This window comes from Cyanistes caeruleus, chromosome 3 (assembly GCF_971803275.1).
Source record: "Cyanistes caeruleus chromosome 3, bCyaCae1.hap1.1, whole genome shotgun sequence".
In the NCBI taxonomy this organism is placed as follows: Eukaryota; Metazoa; Chordata; class Aves; order Passeriformes; family Paridae; genus Cyanistes; species Cyanistes caeruleus.
The window spans coordinates 60,548,585-60,568,689 of record NC_141703.1 but is presented as its reverse complement, the minus strand read 5'-3'; the positions used below and the strand labels follow the sequence as shown (position 1 = coordinate 60,568,689).

At 35.7% G+C, this 20,105-nt stretch overlaps 1 protein-coding gene across 14 annotated transcripts in view; it reads left to right on the top strand.

Moving 5' to 3' along the window:
• TSC22D1 (TSC22 domain family member 1) overlaps positions 1 to 20,105 on the top strand; it is a 96,544-nt gene that overhangs the window by 15,294 nt on the left and 61,145 nt on the right. The window lies entirely within an intron of this gene.

Here is a 20,105-nt window from a genome sequence, read left to right as displayed (position 1 = left end):
TTCTTTGTTCAACAGAGAATAGCTACCAAAGCAAACTATTCCTTATAATTAGCCTTCCTTGCTGGGGCTTGTAGGTATTGTACAGACTGAAATGGGTGTACAATTTTGAAAATATGCTAGAAGAGCAGAGTAAGAAGTAGTTTTGTTTATCCCTATGGCTTGGAAATTTAACAGAGTTTTGGAGCTTACTGTAGTTCTCAAAGAGCAACAAATGTACTTACAACTAATGCTTTTTTTTTTCCTCAAGAAAATTCTCAGAAAATGTTTTTGTAGTTGTTTTAATTAAATTTAGGGGATATCCTGTTCATCTCTTTACATGCTTGTGAATAATCCATTCTTTTGAGTGTAGAGAAGTACCATTTTATAAATTGCTAAAACAGGCAGCAGAAGGACTTTTTCTAAGTTTAGACTTAGAGATGAACTTACTACTAGGTGAATGGGACCACAGTCTGTTAAAAAATACAGGCAGTACTTCTACTAAGGTATAGATTTGATAGCAACTGTAAGTTGGTTGTAGAGTGTTTTAAAACTTCAGCCAGGCATCTTGTTTGAGCTTCTCTGAAATTTAAATAGTTTCCAGCCTTGTTAGTATGTCTTGTCTTTTTTCCATTCTTTGGTCTTGTTTTGTTTTTGTTTGTTTTCTGTTTGTATGTGTTTGGTTGTTTTAATTAGCATGGATATCAGCAGGAAATTTTCAGGACTCTGATTTCTTGGTGTGTTACTGAGTTTTGAACTTCTTCAGCCGCTGTTTAAGCAACAGTGTCAAAGTACTGTGCTAAGTACTAGGGATAGTACTGAAAGCTGCTGAAAATGTGGATACACATTCAACAATAGCCTTAGCATCTTAATGCATTTAATAATAGGGTTCTTTTTTCCTACGGTACTGCAGTGTAGCTCTTAATGATGAGTTACACAGGTAACATAATTTCAACATGCAGTGCTATTATTGTATGGTTGTTTCTTTATGCGCTGTGTTACACTTGGTGCATTCCTTCTGCAAGATCACAAGGTGTGGATCAAATGCGAGTTACATCATCTTTTTGCAGATGTTGTTAGTCTTTTTTATTTGTAATTCATTGTGTTGTGGGTCCTAGTTATTAATAACTGAATGTTAATTGTCTTTGGTGCTTATATTTCTAGTCAGTAGTCCTTTAGTTGAGTAAGTGTTAAGTTCTGAATTTGGTATCCATTAAGTGTTGCTTACGCTGGTTTATAAATGGTGTTTGCCTTTAAATCCTTGTAAACAAATATAATAATAGAAATAGCTCTTAATGTTTCTCCAGTCATTTTGAAGTCTGTGCAATGTAGAGGGATGAAATCCCTGTCATGATAGGAGAAAACTTAAATGCTTCTTAAGCTTCCTCTGAACTTCATTTCACCCAATTCCATCACAGTCATGGATAGATGACAGACATGATGACTGGCAGTCAGCTTTTATATATAAGAAACTGTAGAAATCAAAAAGTCAGAATGTAACTGTATTAAATTTGTGTTTCTATATATTTAGTGCTCTTATAGCTATTAAGGAAGATTGTGATTAAAAATTAACCCAGTAATTCATGTATGATTGCTTTGATGTCTGTTGTGACTGCAGTTTTGAAATAATTTTCTTTATAAGAAAAGCAAGCAAAAATTTCTCAGACAGAATCTGAATAATGAGTGACTTGTTTGGCATATATTGCCACTGAGCTGGATAAGCAAAAGGGAAAAAAGGCTTCTGTAGATTTCCTGGAAGATTATTTAAGCTTCATAATTTTACTGGATGTATGTGTGTTGAAATATCATAATGTGTTTTTGTACCATATGAAAGATTCCATATTTTTCTGAGGAAGTCTGTCTGTGGACTATAAACAGCATTTTAATTTGTACTTCCAGATTGAGCCTGACAGAAGTGGAATGCTTTTCTTTCCCTTTAGGATTTCGTGAGGGTTCATGCTGTAATGCTTGCCATATAGAAAAGGGATGTAAAGGGAAGGAGAACAACTTAGGATGTTTCATGATTGTGTGTCAACTTGTGCATGGTATTAGTTGTAATTCTTCCTTGATGTCACTTTCAGTAGAGGATTATCAGACTATAAGCATCTCTGAAATCTGTTAAGGAAGGATTTTATGGTAATAATTAGTTTATATTTAGCATTATGGTTTGTTTATGTTATAAGCTATTCAGTGAAAAATCCTGACCTAGCCTTAACTTGAAATGTCTCCTGAACATCTTGTTTTATTTGTTTTTGAAATCCTTTGGTCTGAAATTCTTAATGTTCCTTATCTGTATGTATGCATATGAGAATATATAAAGCTTTTTTTTAAATAAAACAACCCCAAGTAAACGTACTGGTGAAAGAATTGCTGCTTTTACAGTCTCATTTCTTGCAGTCTTACAAAGTAAGACCAAGTGAAAATAAAAGGGACCATGAGTTAATGAGTACGTACTTTAAGTACTTGTTAAATAATTTACTGTAGCACCCAAATGAATTCAAGGTATAAATGTACCTCTTTAATCTTCTGAATGAGGTTATTATGTTAAGAATGGATCAGCATATTGCACTGCCAAGTGTTTCTTTAGTAGGCCTAATATCCCAAATTGGGTGAAATGTCGAATTGCTCATAAATGTTCAGGGATTGGTGTAGGATGTGCATGTGCCTCCATGTTTTGTTTTTTTTTTCTTTCCAAGTGTATGAGTCCTTCCAGTTTTGTAATTGCTTGTGAAAAAGAGGAGTTTCTGAGCCTGTATTTGATTGGAGAGAGAGATGGGAGGGTAGAAGGTGTGAAAGAAATGTTCATGATGCTGGCTTTGGTTTTCTTCTTTCTGGTGGGGAAAGGCATTTCAATTTTTGAAATACTGTCAGACATGCAGTGTGTCAGTCAAGTATATGCAGTTGGCAGTACAGCCTCTTCCTATTTGTGGGATAGTAGCTAAAAGGCCATGTTGTGAATTGGTGCTCTGTTTTGCTGGCTGCTTTATAACACAGAGCAGAAAATATGTCGAAGGACTTGGTGTCTGATTTCCATACAGCTTCTGAAGTGATGCTTTAAAATGTGCAAAATCCTAAATGTTTTCAGTGGTTTATGTAGAAACAGAGCAGCAAAGCAGGATTAGTAATCTCTGTGTTCCTGTGGAGTTGTACCCATGTTAATGAAGTGCATCATCTCTGGAATAGCACTGCACTGAAAATTGAGCTGCCATTTTGCCAGAGGCATGGGTCAGCCTCTTCAGGAGGTCTCACCAATTGCCCTTGGGGTGTGTAGATCTGTAGTGCTTTGTAGTATTGGAGGTGGAGAAGAAACTGAGCAGAGTTTTATTATTATTATTCCAGTTATTTCACTGGAATTTAACATGTGAATGGAAGATAATGATTTGCATAAAGATACCTTCAGCTTCTAGAGCACAGTGGTCTGTGGAAGAGGAAAAAGAAATACTAGCATGTTATAGCAGACAGGTGTAGTTATCTTCACTTCCTGCATTTGTCTGACCATCAGAAACCAAAGTGGAATCTTTATTATGTATGTTTACCGTCCAAATTTTTAAAATATTTAGAACAGGTTGTTGGTTTTTTTTTAACTCATCTGAAGTTACTGAATAAAAATATTTTCTCTGAAAAAGTTCAAAGAATTTTGTAAAGGACATTGAAATAGTATGAAGTGTTCATATGTATTTTCAGATAGAGGCTTGTCTTGATACTTACATATTTAAGCATGCCTCCTTCTTAATACTTTTTATCTGGAGAGATGTTTAAAGGAAACCTGTTTGGGTTGTTTTTGTTTTTTTTTTTCTTTTTCTAAATTTTATTTTAAAAAAGTTTCCTCCTATTCCAAGCTCTGAACATAATAGGCTAAACCATTCTTAATGGTTTTGAAACATGTACATTTTGTAAGTATCTAAAATGTTCTAATTGTTTTTATATTAATATTTTATATTGCAAGAACAACAATAAAGAACAAAAATGCACTCAAGCCCTGGGATATCTTTTTGTTAAATGATGAAGTTTATGTAATATGTTAGCCAGAAGATAAGTCAGATCAATATAAGAGCCATGCAATTACCTAAATCCCTGACATCCATCCTTCTAGTTTGGCTTTAAAATCCTGTGATTTTGTGAATTTACTCTTTAAAAATCCTTTCTTGAAGTTGCTGTCAGGTTGCTCTGGATTAGGCCTTGTAGCCTTTGGGAGTGCAGGCAAATCTTGTGCTTTTGTTACTGTGATCACTAGAGTCACACATACTGTATTCATCAAATGATATAGCCATGTAGCTGTGTGCAGCTTGGCAGTGTGAGGTCTGTGCTCACAATTGGTCAAATATAAGTTTTGGTTGTCTGTATCATTGTAATATGAATACGTAGGGTTTCTGTAAATTTTATGCTAGAAATTCTTAATGCATTTTCTACTAAAAACTTCTGTTCTGGATACCATTCTCAAAAAAAATAATTATAATATGAAAAATCATTAAATTAAACAAATATTTTCTGTAGCATTTTATAACTTAAGTTAAATACTCCAACCCAAGGTGTGCGTTTAAAGTGATATTGTTAAAATTGTTTGTTTCATTACAGAATTGTTCAAGCATATGGGTAACCCTTTTTAAATTTTTTTTTTCCTCATCTGTTACATGTTTTTCACGACTGTTTCTAAATCTTGCCTCTTCATCAGAAGCAGACAACATAAATCAAAGCCGTTTCAGAAATCATGAGATTGCTGGAAAGATTTTCATTTTCTTTCAGAAATATGAGTTAAGAGAAGTAACTATCATTGGTATTCTCATCTTCCTAATGTGACCACAAGAAAACTGTACCAAAAATAATTGCTGGGAAAGTAGCCTTTTTTCTTCATGAAAGAAGATCCAGCCATGTCTGAATACTCTTTAATTACAGTGTCTGTCAGTGAATGTGACTAGTTTCTGTGAGATTGTTCTTAAGTGGTAAACAAGGGTTGTTTTTAATCTCAAACTGGTAAGAAATGGTTTGAAATACTGTGTCTGAAGAGATGTGCATTTTTTTCTGGTGAAGTAAGCAGTTTTTTCTCTAAGTATTGATGTGGATTTGACGAAGATGGCACAGATAGGAAACATGAAAATTAGAACGTTTTGCTTCTGGCTGTTTTGAAAATGAAAACTGAATAGAAGGTGTGTTTGAAACATAGCAGTGAACACCAGACATGTCACTGTGGATGCTGTTGACTTGGCAGATAGATTTTCCTTGAAGGATGATAAAGTTAATTCACCCAACTGAGTAACTGATAATAGAAAAAAGACGTGCTGAAGAGAAGGCTCAATAAGAACCCTGTGAGGTGAAGGGCTTGGAAATCCTGGATTGAGGTCTGCCTTTTGAAGCACTTTGCTGTATGGATTCCAAGTCTTTTACTACTAAAACCTTTTGAACCTTTACCTAGAAGAAAGGTGTGTAGAAATGTATGTATGTCTGTTAGCTTCAGTATAATTTCTTGGGAGGGGGTGGAAGAATATATTATCTTAATAGTTCATGGCTGGAGGCCCACTGCCATGGGGAGAAGTGGCTTGTGGAGAAGCATTTGGCCAGCTGGAGTGGGTTTTGTGGAGTCTGGCTGGTATGACAGTGTTGTAGGGATGCCATATGTCCTTGAAAGTGACTGCTTTAATCAATGCTTAACTGCTGAGGCCAAGACAATACAGATTTATAAGCAATAGAAGCAATTGTTTGATGTTAATTGTAGGTTTTCTAGGTTAGTATGTTTCGTATGTACAAATTGTATTGCAAGATTTTATGTTGTGTATTTTGTTTGCTTGGTGTGAACTGTTGGTATTTTAACTTCATTACATGGCTCTGCTTACTTGCTGAAGTACAGGCTTCAGAACTTTGTTCTGCTTCTTTACTGATGATGTTGGCAAAATGCAAAACTTGCTGAGCTAGGTTATGCTGCATGGACTAATGCATCCCATTTCTAAGCCTGGGATCATGTCTTAGAGTTCTTCTGCTTCACCTTTGTGTTGTGTGCTTTTTCCATTTTGTTCAGTTTGGTTCAGCATCTGCTATTTACTTGAAGACTGCTGATAAATAGTAAATACTTGGGTTCAGGAAAGTGACCCTTCTGTTGTTGAGTATGAAGAGTAGAAGCAATAAAAGGGAGTAAGGAAAAGAATGATATAAGGGATTAACTAAAGTTGGTGCGCTGTTAATTCTTCGTCAGATTGTGAGACCTCCATTTGTATTATTTTCACTTCTTTGTAGTCTCAGAAAATCTTCTGAGAAATTCTTACTGAACCAGAAGGCCTTTGTATTGTCCTTGTAGACTAGGTTTGCTTGCTCCAAACATTTGGTGTCTGTACGAAGTGGAGCCAATGTCAGGGTCACTGGCTTTCCTTTTCTCTTTCATCACTCATATATTCTCCAAGTTCAGTGGAGTGTCCTACCCTGGTGATTTTTGCCTTCCCGAGGATTTTCTCACCCACTATCACTGTGATGAATTAGTATGTTTGAGAGTTCAGATCTCTTGTCAAATATGCCAGAAGGATCATTTGGTTTTGGACAGATAAAAAGCACAGAATGTCCATGTTGTAAATTAAGAAGGTAATATAATTTCTTTGAAAACAAAAAGCTGCTGTTGCTGAGGCCTGTCCTACAACATTTCAAAATAGAGTTGTGGTGTATTTTTCTTAAATGATGTAAGATAATCTACATTATCTTTTGGAATTCAAAATTAACCAATCAAGTAATATCTAAACCAAGGAGTAAATCTCTGAAGTTGAATGATAAACCTACATCAGACTTTTGACTGAGACATTGACTCATAAGGAGCCTTAAAGCTGTGATGGCACATTCACTTTTTTTTTGTACTTTAAATTATAAATGAGGACTAGCTTATATTATGATCTAGGCTGTGTGTGCCTATGTTCCCTCAAACAATTTGAGAACAAGAGGCTACGGGTAAAATTGCCTTGGCTAATATTAAGATTTTGTCTGTAGAGCTCATTGCCCCAAGATCTTGTGGAGACCTACAGGGGAAAAAAAAAGTTTAGAGGTTGTTGCACATTTAAAGTTTGCCCTACTCTGTCAAAGCAGAAATTAAGATGTTGTGTAAGTAGAAGCAAGATATTTGTGGTTTCATTAAGAACAAAAACACTTATTCACAATTATTACTTTTCAGGAAGCTGTTCTTGTGCTTGAAAAATGTAATGGTCAGCACAGCAATGGCTCAAAATAGCATTTTGGATGCTATAGCACTGGCATTAGAGCCTCATTGGCAAACATCCAAGAGGCCTGTAAAAGAAGAAAGTGCCTTAAATGTTAAAGCTTCAAAAGCGTCTGTTTAAATTTAATTTTAATTTCTGTTTAAGTTTAAATTTTCTGAAATTTTCCAATTATATGCCTATTTAGTAAAATATTTGAAAGTGAGCTTAAAATCCTGTGGAAACATGAAAGAATTCTTATTTGCAGCACAAAATAACTATATTGATTATAGGAGTGCATGTAGGTAGATAGCTGCAAAGAATTACTCAACTGTACAGAGTCAAGTGGTCACTGTAACAGTGAAATAAAAAGAAATAATTTCAGTAGCTGTATTTTTCTGTTCTCCCTCTCTGCTTGTGTATTTTTCAAATTCTTAGTTGCATGTCAGGTTACAGTGTAGGCCTTTCTAGGTCAGTTCTTCTTTCTAAACATACAAGTAGGTTTGTTGGTTGCCTGATACAACTGAGGTGTGTTTGTCCTTTTGCAGGACACTGCTGGTACCAGAGGGAGGGGTGGCCTTTAGCAGCCTCCTTCTCTGCTTTTCCCTACTCTTGGTGCTTACATCCTGCCTTGGGGTAGGAAAGATGCTTCTGTTGTAAAAACCCCTCTTAGGGCTTCTTGGATAACTCCTAGCTGTTGCTAATGAATAAATAGGCAACTAGCAAGATTTAATGTTACAAGGTTCTCAATTTTATTGCTGTGTGGGAAGGACTTGGAATAAAAGATGGTAAATGTTTCCTGTGCTTCCATGTGTAATTGCATTGGGTAAATGCTATTACCAAAGTTGTTGTGAATGGTCTTCACAGTAAAAAAAGCAAAAACAAGCCAAAACAAAAAAAAGAGAATAGGACGTTTTAGGTTGATTAGTCTCTCTGTGGTCATTTTTGCAATCAGGACACTAGGAGTTACTTTTTTAAAATTAGTTAACTAGGACTCTGAGATCTGGCATAAGTTTTAAAAATACGTCCTCATCACAGTGCTCCTTTTTCAAATGTTTTAAGTAATTAACATAGAGTAGGAATTTGACTTTATGCTGCTAATAAGTACTGGAGCATATATTCCAGGACTTCAGAGTTGCTGGCATATCTGATTCTCTGCAGATCAGGAAGCACGTCACAGGTCACTAAACCCTAAAGGAGACAAGTAATCTACTTAGGCATGGTTTATTTTTTTCTGACTTTATTTATAACTTCTAGTTTGAAATACATTGAAAATAGCTTTCTTTTCATTGTGTTGTATTTTTGTTTTAATCCATCCAACAGTGGAGGAGGAGGTTTGTATCTTGTCCAGTTGTGGGTACAAGTGTTGTGCTTAGACAAGACCTGAATGTGATCCCCCAAAGGGTACCATTGTGGGAAGAACTTGTGTCCAAACCTGTGTTAAGACAAGTTCCAGGTAATGGATCTGCCATTTCTCTCCAGGTAAATATTAGTATTGTGTTTGATCCCCACCACCTGTTCCTGACCCCTACTTCAGAGGCTGGAGGAGTCTGCAGACTTTTCAGGTGTTATACTTGGTGTTTGGAGAGGATGTTTGGTTAGGTTTTAAAGTGGAGTCTACTGTGGATTATACAGAAATAATGCATGGTGTTGCAAGTTAACAGTAAAAAGTGTAATAAGTTTAGAAGTGCAGGAAGCCTGTTGATCTTGTTTTAAATATAAAAATTTGGTAAAACTAAAATCTATTTTTTTAAAAAATATATTGCAGTTATTAAAGTCATTAAGTAACTGTAGTATGTATTTACTATATAGAAAATGTTACTTCAAATGTTTGCTGCCACATAAGGTAACATTTGAGGGCATTACTCTGAAAATGCAAAATTCAAAACCCAGGGTAATAGATTCCAAGTCTTTTCATGGCATATAGCTAATGTATGAAGCCAGTTAGCAAATGTGCTTTTACTTAGTAATTGAATTTCTAGTCTTCATGCATGTTTTTATGTCTGTAACCTATTTTATGTAATAAGTTGATCTATAGTACCTTTCCGTAGCCTTAGTAAAGTGTCCTGAATATGAAATTAGAATATGCTAATTAACATGTCTAAAATAGGATTAGCCAAGTGTTTTATTTATACCTTAACTACTATTCAGGAAATTTTTCTTCCTCATGCTGGGTTGTCATTTACACCATGTTATTGTTTGGGTGGTACTGTAATATGCTGTGTTTGTTGGGAACACTAAGGTGATGGATTACTTGTTCAGTAGGTTTTGAATATGTTAAACTTTTCAGAAAATATGTGCAGTATTACTGAAAATGGAATAAAATATCCATAAAGGAATAATGACTAAAATTCTTACTATGTTAGTCCTTACCATGTGACACATCTTTCTAATGTCTACTGGAAGAGGCACAGACATGAACATTTTATATTCTTGGAAGAAAAACTGCTAAAGATTGAGGAGGGTGATGCAATTACATGTATAAACTACTAGTGCAGCTCTACTCTTCAGAAAATGTACCTGATCCTTGCTGACATAGCTTTGTTGATACATCTGTAAAGCATCTGAAGAAAAAAGGGGCCTGAGGAAGTTGTGGCTTCATTGATTTGTGATCTTTGGATTTGTTTTATATCCTGAAAGAGACAGCAATTTATATATGGCTGAGCAATATGGCCTCTGAAGATCAGGAGCAGAAGCTTGACTGCATGGGAGGACTGTGCTGATGAAGGTGGTTAGGTACCCAAGATACAGGATAAAGAAAGGGTGCTGATAATTATGACTAAAAGGAGTATGTTCTTCAGAAATAAACATTCCCCACATGAATATTTCTAAACACTGGTGAGTGAGAAGGGGCAGGTAGGAAGGTAAAGCCAAGGCTGCAAGTATATCCCGTTCCTCCAGATATTGCTTTCTAACAGTATGTGTTTCAGCCTGTTACTTTAAGCTGCTATACTGAGTATGTTTAGGTATATGTAATTAGACTGGCTAGCATATTTCAGAACTGTTTTCCATACTGTCATTGACTAGAGCATCACGCTGAACTTTCAAGTGTTAATCTTGTCTTTTTGTCTTCCATATTTATGGTACTGTATGATGTTTAAGATGTGCGTGTAAGAAATGTCTGTGTATGTGCTGCTTCCTGGATGTAGCAGGATATGCTTGTGATGAACACTCCAACAGTAAGAGACTAAACTACTCTGAACTAGCCATGTAATTCCGCAGAACAGTGGCTGCTGGGTTGGATAAGTTTATAAATCTAATTAGTCTAATAACTTAGTGCCAGAAATTTTAATAGGTGCCTTTTGCAAAACCTTCTATTATGCAATCAGTTTGGATTTCAGCATAAGTGTTTGAAGTATGCAATATTGGTTAATAGGCTTTGGAGATGGATGGAATTTTATTTCTGCTGGATGTGGACTTTAAGCAAAGGTGTTCCTGATGCTCTTCCTTTTAATTACTTAGAACCAAGAATTGTATTGACTCTCTTTTGCCTTTGAAAAGAATTGTCACTGCTGTTTGTGCTTTGGAAACATTCATGCTCTTGTAATTAGGGGTTTGAGACTAATGGAAGGAAATGATGAAAGGGATTGCTGAGTTTCTAGTGTTGCCAAGTTTAGATATTTAGGTTTGGTTAATTGATGTGGATTAAATAGTTTTAAAAACTGTACCAAGATGGTACTGAAGGTTTTTTTGCTACAAAAAAATTAATATGTAAGTGTAGAGTAAGGATGAACACAAAACTCAGAGGAAAAAAATAAGCCAGAACAGCTCAGTGCATAATTTATGCAATGTAAATTGCTTTGGAATTGGTGACCCCTGATGTCATTGCCCTTAAAAAATGCAAAAGGGAATAGAAAAGCTTGTATGTTATGTAGATCTCGACTGTAAAGCTTGTCATTCATTCCAGTGTCTCTTACTTGAAAAAATTATAACCTGCTAAAATCTAACAGCTTAAGGAGTCATCAGATGGAATAGAATAGGTGTAGAAATTGGAATATGAGACTGAAAAGCAAATATTTTTGCACTGTTTGAAATTAGTATGGAATATGTGACCAGTTGTTAGGGCTGTGGGACCTGATTCTGATATTTGTGTAATGCTAATTTTTCTGTTCTGGTTTGGATGATCCCCCATGTAATTTAAGGTTTTCAAGCGATGCACAAATGAACCTAACATTGCATTTTATTTGTACTAATACTTTTTGTCCTTTAAAGGTTAATGTAATCAGTTCAAATAATTAGCTATGTAATAGAAAACATACTTAGTAATTAATAAAATCCCATTGAACCTCAGATTTAATGCATGGAAGTCCAGCTGTAGGAAGATGAACAAGTACTTTCCTTTTTAATTTATATTTAATGATTCTTGCAGTCCTAGATAGATCTAGAAAAAGCATTCTTAAGATATTTGAATGTGATTATTTTTGTGCTGTATCTAGGCAGCATGAATTTCAAAGCCTTTGACAAATGCCTATTATTTCTAGATATTCGGAGCCCATTTTTCCCTGGAGGAAGAATGATGTATCCAGGGAAGAATTTTCTATTGGAGTTTACTCATAGCTGGCTAAAAATTCATTGAGATTTTTGTATTACAACTGCTTATCAATACTTTGGTGTTTTGGTGGGGTTTTTTTGTCAGAATGGCTCTGTAAGGAACATTTGCAAGACAGAGGAAAATGTGAATTGCTGTGATATTTGAATTTCTGACGTAGAGCTGATTATATTAGTTCTTTGAACTTCATCTATCTCTAGTAACTATGAAACTCAAAAATAGGAATCCAGATACATTCCTTGAAGATTTTGATTTCGCATAACTTTGACATTTGAGTAGTTTTTGAAGGTATTATGTATTTAAGATTTTTATTAATGTAACTTCAGTTGAAAACATGTTCAAGAGACTACTGAAGTCACTGGAATTGCACATCTTGTATTACATTTGTCCTAGTGTGTTTGCAGTATGTGTTCTTTATTATTAATGTGGCCATTAGCTTATGAAAGCTAGGAGATAGCTTAAAAAAAATTGTTGATTTTTAAAATCTTATTTTATAATACATAATATAGAAGTGTGATATGGAATGTCCATGACAATTTCAGTCTTGGGTCCAGTTTAAATAAGTTGGTGTCTTTAGTAGGTGCCAAGTAACTGTCAATGTTTACTTGATGGCTAGGGAGGAACAACTTTGTCTCCTTAATTCTTCTTATGGATTTAATACGACTCAATGCTTGAATGCTGCAATAAGAAATGAATTCAAACAACCAAAAAAATCCCTCATGCTAATATTCATGCTTCCAGAGTGGATATGTTACTTGCTTTCTTGCTCTTTTGGTTTATTTAGTAGTCTTGCCATGTACTCTCTTCAAACCCATGTGTCCCAAAGCATCCTGATGAAAATCTCTTGAAGTCAGTCAAAATCTTGAATGAATGACAAGCTTTACAGTCAAGATCTACATAACATGCAGGCTTTTCTATTCCCTTCTGCATTTTTTAAGGGCAATGACATCAGGGGTCACCAATTTCAAAATCAAAATCGTGTCCCTGAACATTACTTGCTGTCTTTGCACTTTTTGGAACTTGCTCTTTGAATCTTCTATGTCTGTTCACACTTTGTTTTTTCATGCCTTTTGGTGTTCCCTAGGTCTTGCAGATAGAAGAAAATTTACACATTTTCTGTAGCTGTCTCTTTGCTCTTCAGTTTCAAAACAAGTAGTTTAAATAAGAAATATAGCTATTGGACTGTATCAGTTGGAAAATAATTTAACTTCTTCACTAATTGTTTTACACTCTTGAAATTAGGACTTTAAGAGAGCAAGCTTTTTATGTGATACCCTAATTCTGCTGTATATAACTCTTTAGTGACAAATTAGTTATAGACAGTTTGTGACAGTGCAGGCATGGTAAATGGCCTGGAAGAAATGGTTGACAAATAGAGAAGGACTTACCCTAAATTGGGAAATACCAAATTGTGACATGTGTAAACAAGAAAGTTTACCAATTTGATAATCAGGTGTCAGAATGATATGTTAAATATAACTATCTTGTGGGCTGGTGACACGTTGTGCATCACTGAACGTTTGATAGTTCCTGTAAAGAAAAAGCCTGTTTTTCCAAAAAGTAGTACCCAGGACCCAAAAATGAAGCTTCTGTTTCTTACCAGGAAGTACCATTATTACACACTCCTAAAAAATGGGCAGGAGTTGAGGAGGGTGGTCTGTTAGTTGCTAGCCCTGCTTGTTCCTGCATCTCAGAAGTTGGCACACTGGGACATCTTGCAGCGTATTCTTTTGTAGCTTCTTACTGCTTTCTGCTAGTTAACCCTGCTGTGAGCAGTGGGGTTTGGACCAGCTGGTCTCCAGAGATCGCTTCAGCTAGTTGGTGATCCTGTGAGAAATTCCGTATACGTCCATAAATTTTTCTTTTAAACTCTATTACTTAAAAAGCGAGGAGATAAGATACTTGTTTGGTGGTTCTATTTTATTTTTTTTAAAAAATGGACGTAGAAACTGGGACCAATGATTGTAAAACCAGAACTGAAGGTGGTGCTTCACTAAAACAAATAATGTTCTTCCTCAATCACAGAACTGAAACCAGAAACCTTAAGTGTCTTAGGTTGATGTATGGACTGCAAGCCAGTGTTTTATTAATCCTCTTAAGCTTGCAGTTAATTACTGGTTCTCTAGAACACACCTTTAACTTACTCCTGACAGACGCCTGTAGTTTTTTTAAATTTTTTTTTCCCCCCAGGAACATTTTTCATGAAACTTTATATAGATACTGCTGCAAATTCCAGTGGCTGCCTTGTTTCAAACAGATTGCTTCCTTCCTAAAGTCCCTTTACCTTTCTCTGTTTTCTGTCTGTACCTTTGCCTTTCTCCCTAAACTGTTGGTTTGCTTTATTTAAAGGCTTCAGATAGGATGTTTTGGAAAGATGAAAGCAAATGTGGTGAATTCACTGTAGCATTGTCTCTCTTAAGCCCATGGTTGTGGCACTATTTACTATCCATATTTAGTTTATTCTAATACATTATACAATCGTAAGTTTAACTTAAAACTAGCGAGTTTTAGGAAGTGACAGAATTTGTGTTTTATATAACACATCATAAAAATGAGTGTTTGCCATCAGTATGTAAAACTATGTTATGATGGCGAACATACATTTTAAATTAATTTAATTTACTGCACTGTAGTTTGAAAGAGAGAGAGAGCATCTAGCTTTCTTTAAAGTTTATGGAAGGACCATGAAAAAACTAGTTGTTCCTTCTGCAATCTGTAACTAGCACAAAATAGTGCTTGCCTATTGTACCCTTTGGTTATAGCCATATCATGTTCCTTTTTCTGGCTCTTAGAGTCTTGGAATCTACAGTGAGATTGGCAAAGCTGCTCTGAGCTCAAACGTTTGTGACTGAAGGATTTTGAATTATGCTATGCATATTTTTGGGGAGATACCTAAGGAATGAGAGTCTTGGTTTTGTTCCTGTGTTTGAATTCCTTTTCACTGGTGTTAGTAGAAGGGAAGAGAAACTTGAAGTAAAGAATTGTAAAGTTGACAGAGAATTTGCAGCTGTCTGTCAGCAGTTCCACTTTTTGTGGTACACTGTTAACCTATTTCTTTGGGAAGCTTCTGGACAGCTGACAACCTGTGCAGGTGCAATACTCTTTCCAGAGTGAGCAGCAGCTGGATAGGCAGGATTGTCACGGGAGGGGAGAGACATCCATTGTACACATCTCTAACTCTCAAGGGTTCACTAGGCCTAGTGAGGTACTTCAGACTTACTGTTTCTGGATATTCCAGAACTGGAAGGTTTCTGTTCATCGCTTTCTCATTTTGTGTCTTCTGATCTGGTAGAGAATGTGGTGTAAACGCATGTGGAGTGAAAATAACATGCTCAGACTATCGTTAGACCAGTAATTCAGAACTTGTTAGGTCTTCGTGTGGGTTTGCTTTGGCCAGTAAGCAGACCAGAGCGAGTGTGTTGGAGCCTAGGAAATGGAATATGCTTTTGAACCGCTGTTCGTGTTTATTCCAACTATTCTTTTTCCTGTTTGCTGAATTGCTAAATAGCTTTGGTAAATAACTTGAGGGAAAACAAAGGTGGAGGAATTGGCAGCTGCATGTTTCTCTTCAAACACCCTATCGTGAGTCTGTTGATAACCTTTTCATGAACTACTGCGAAACTTTTTCAAAAACCTTGGATGTTGAGAATCAAAAGAAACAGGAGAGGGAGGTGTCTGGAAGTCTGTCTTCCCTTTGCCAGGTTCTGTATTTTGGGGGCTCAATGATTTCATCATGACAACAGTAGTTTTACAAATGCTGAACGTGTTTTACAAATGCTGAACATGTTTTCCCATGTGCATTTTCAAGATATATTTTGAAAGATAGCAGTTTTATGGCTGACAAACTGCTAGTCTTGCAAATATCCTGAATGTGCCTTGATGAAAAGGAAAGCAAGTCTAAGGATCAAGTCAGCATGAGAAACAAACCAATGATTCTAGCTTCCTAATTGAGTTAAATTACCTGAAAAATCAAACTCTAAAATGTTTTCTGAGATTGCAAGCTATCTGAAAATTGTAGGAAGGCATTCTTTGAGTACACAGCATAGGATTCTGTTGCCTTTCTGCTGCAGTCTTAGATTGAGAATTCCCAAATTCTTTTCAATTAGCCTTTTAGGGTGAGCGTTTTTTAATGTTGAGCTCTTTCTGAGAGGATATGGGCACTACCTTTCATAAATATTTTTTAAGTGTGATTTTGCTTCTTTGGAAATACTTTGAACTTTGTTTTCTGTGGGCGGAACAAAAATACGGTCATGTGTAGTTCTGTTGTACTTTTGACTTAACTATTGCATACCTTTTTTTTTCCCCCCACAGGTTTGTTTTTCTAATAAAACTACTTGAGTTATAATTGACTCTCAGATTCATGGTTTTTTTTGGATGCTACTAATTCTAGCACAGACTAGTCTCACTTAATTTTTTTCTAAAATGCTCTTGTACTGATGGTCTCAAAAGAAGAATGCTCCTGAAACTGGGACAAGGATTCTTCACTCAAAACCGTTTGAAATTGGAGAAGACATTAAAAACATTTTTCCCTGCTTTGGCTGGTGGAGGAAGAGATTTCTAAAATGTTGGGTACATAAAAACTGGGAACTTAATGTTCTTCTCTCCCAATATGAGCAATTAAAACAAGTGTTGGGAAGAAAAATTGTATCTATTTCAAAATATTCTTGACAGGGCCTAATTTCTTCAAGTACTTGATTGCCAACTCTGCTAAGTGCTGATGTGTTCATTGATCATCCAAAAAAAGTGTGTGTAGAAATTCAGAATTAAAAATACCTTTAAAATTATGAGCTGTAAATTCAACTGATCAGGCTCTTTGAAGTACAGCACAAATAGACATGTACTGGATGGAAATTTTAAAGACTGAAAGCTGTCTTCCTGTGAATCCCCTGCTTTGCTTGTTTAAAACTTAATACAGTCTGATTTTTCAAATGTCCACAGTAAATTTTAGGGCCCTTTTTTATTTGTTTTTGTTGTGTGCCTCTGCTAGAAAAGTTTCGGTTGCAGGGTACCTGTGATGCCTTTTAAATTTTTTTGCACAGTGATGCCAGATGTTTTTATACTATCCTTCATTCAGCCTAAAGTAGTAAGATGGAACTAATAACAAAAAATGTTTTGCCAGCTTTATGTGTTACTTAGAAGGATAGCTTTTAATATTAGCTCTCTTGTCAAGCATAGCAGCCACTTCTATTAATAAATATTTTTGCCAGTAGATACTGTTGTGTGATATTAGAATGGTTCTTAAATATTTGGCAAATAAGATGGCATTGAGCAACTTGCATTGGAAGTGTTTAAAAAATAAAAACCATATAGACTTGCATCAGATCATGAAAGAATCTGAACTGTACTTAAAAATTAGTGTGGTTGATGCAGTAGTCAGGCTAACATTGAAGCCTAAGTTTTGTACCCATAGCACTGGCTCTAGTCCTGCCATGGCTTCATAAATGAATAAAGTTAATATTTCAGGAGCATTGAATTCAGTGGAGTTCAATCCAATCAGTGGTTCTGCTGCAGGGGTTAGTGTAGGATGTAGGAACCAGCCGTGACAGATCTTATTCAATTATGTTTTCCCCGCTAGGTATTTTGGTTTAAAATTGAGAAACAAACAAAAAGATCCATGAGTACTGGAGTTGAAAAAAAAAAAAAAAGTGTATGCATGTCTTTCAGAGGTTTCTGTCAAAAGTCTTGTTGACTGTGGGACTTCAGTTATGCTTTTTGTATTGCCCTGCTGCTCTTCCCTTTCTCCCAGTATTTCAATTTTTTTTGTATCTCTTTCCTGTGTTCCCCATTGTAGTTTCCCTTTTGTTTTGTGTATTTTGGCTTGCTGACTGTCTGAAAAGAAACCCTGGCTGTGCTGCTGCTGTTCTCTCCACTTGGGGTGTACTACCTGGGTAGTTGGTGGTTGTCCATCAGAATGAATAATGTGGGGGGATGCCTCTTGTTATTCCTTGCCTTGTGCTTGTGGAGGCAAAAACAGGGCCATGTTCACCTACTCCATTGGTCCATTCTTCTGTTCTTTGAGGTTAGACACTGGATATAAAATTTACAGTGGCTTCAAAAGTGGTTTTGTGGGGAATGTGCAGTAGAAATACTAGTTTTCTTTTGTTATTTTGGGTTTGTTTTGCTTTCGAAGACACAGAATTGTGATCGATATGTGTGTAGTAGGCAGTAATCTTGTTGAGTATGCGAGGTTTATGATTGCAAACTATTCAAATGTAGTAAGTAGAAATTTGCAAGTTTATGGAGTTACAGACTGTGTGTGTAAACTAAATAAATTTCTATTAACTTTGTCAATTTCTGAACAAAGTTAATGATTCTAAACAAACACGAAGATGACTTAGTGGTTGCACTAGCTTTGAGCCCCCTTTTCCTACAACTTGTATGTTTCTGTGTTTAGTGCTAGCTCCAGTTCTAAAACAGATTGTGAAGCTTGTTTGAATTTGGCTTTCTCATAGTAACTCTGGTTCTTCCCTTTGTATTGTGTACTTTGCCTGGGCCACAGGGAGATGGATTACCCATGTCCTTGTCCATAGTATCATGTTTTTACATCATACTAACTTTGGATTCACTACATATTCATTATGCAGATGAGTGTGTAGTGATAGTTTGAATCTGCCTTATGGTAATTGGAGAACGGTGTAATTAGATGATACTGGCTTTTCTGATTGCGAGCTGCTGCACAGACATAATTTTTTTACGTTATTTGGGACACTACTCAGAATAACCATTTGCTCAGATGTAAGTGATGAAGAAGATGAAAGGAAGGTGTGTTTATGGATACTGGGGAATGGAGTGGGTAAAAAGCATGGATTGATAGTGTGTAAAAAGAATGTTAATGTTTACATTTTATCTCTTAACGTTCCCTTTAAAATACTTAAGCTTTATTATTGTCAATGTCTGTTACCACTGTTACTAAGTTGCTGTTAGATTGATAAAACTGCAGAATGGTTTGTGTTGCAAGGGACCTTGCATATAATATAGTTCCAATGCCTGTCATATATTTGCATACATTTTATTTTAGTCTGTAGTCAGTATTGTTTTGCTGCAGTTAAGGAACTCTAGATACAATGGAGTTCAAAAATCTGTGCTATCCAGTTAATGATTCATTTCCTTAAAGGCCAAGATTATCTTGGTGAAATTATTAGCTCTTTGAGAACAGTCTGCCACATGCTCCTAACAGGTCATCAAGTGATTCCACTGGAGTTGTGGAATTACACCCTTCCTCATGTCCTCCTCTGCCTTAGTGCTCTATTTCTGACCTTTGGAGATGGGAAGCATCTTCCAAGTAACTTTTTAAATGCAGAATATATTTTATTCCACATTATTGGAATGAATTGTAGTAAAAAAAGCAATGAAAGCAAATTATTACTTGGCTGTGATTGTGAATGAATTTCTAATTTTTCTGTGGCACCCCTTTTTCTATGTATTTTACATGTACAAGAGAGAAAATAACAAAAATACTGAGTCATGATATGATACATTTCTGGAAAAGCAGACATTTAGCATAGGTTGAATATGTCATATTTCTGAAACCTGTATTCAATTCATCTGGGGAAAAAAGTTTAATGCTGTGTTGCAGTGTGACATTATGAGCTTGCCCTAATACTTCCTATAGCTTCTCTTTAACAAAGTTGTGCAGTTGCCTATGCAAGTACTGTTAGAGTGCATATTTTTGGGTAGCATATATGAGTCTTCTGTCAGGATTCTGAGATAGATATATATTCTTTATTTTAAAAAATAAAATGAAAGAAACTGACTGGTAAATAGAAATTCTCTGACTTGGAAAAAGACTGTTCAAATATGGGCCAGCTAGATTGTTACACTAAGTTGCATCTTGAAGTATGAAATTGACAGTTGTGTTCCTGTTGGACTGAAGTCTACGACGAAAACAGTTAAGAAATAAAAAAATAGAAATTCCTCGATGGTTCACATGTAAAATGCATGAAGTAGTAATATAATGCTTGGCCATCAAAAAAAGGAGGAGGAAAAATGCAGTTATGCAATATTAAACTCTGGTCTAGTTTGCAAAATGCTTATGGGGATTTCAGTTATGCAGATACTAAACTATAAATTAAGAACAATTTGAAACTTGGGGAAATAGCTGTTTGGAAGAATAACTATACTTAAGAAATACAGACTAATTCTTGGTTGAGTTTTGTAGAATGTAATTCTTAACTGCATCCTCTAGAGATTCAAAAAAGCAGAGGCTTTTGAACACATGCCAACAGTTAGGGACTTTCACTTTCTTAGGGAACTCTGCATTTTTCTTTGTCAACTGTGCCAAGCTTTGTCACATGCACTATACTTTCCTGTTGGTACATATTGGTAAACTAGAAGATGGAGTTTGGCTTAAGAGTATGTAGAAGTAGCAGCTGCATGGATGCTTGGGAGGTGTTTTTAGGTGGCTAAAAAGCTCTTGA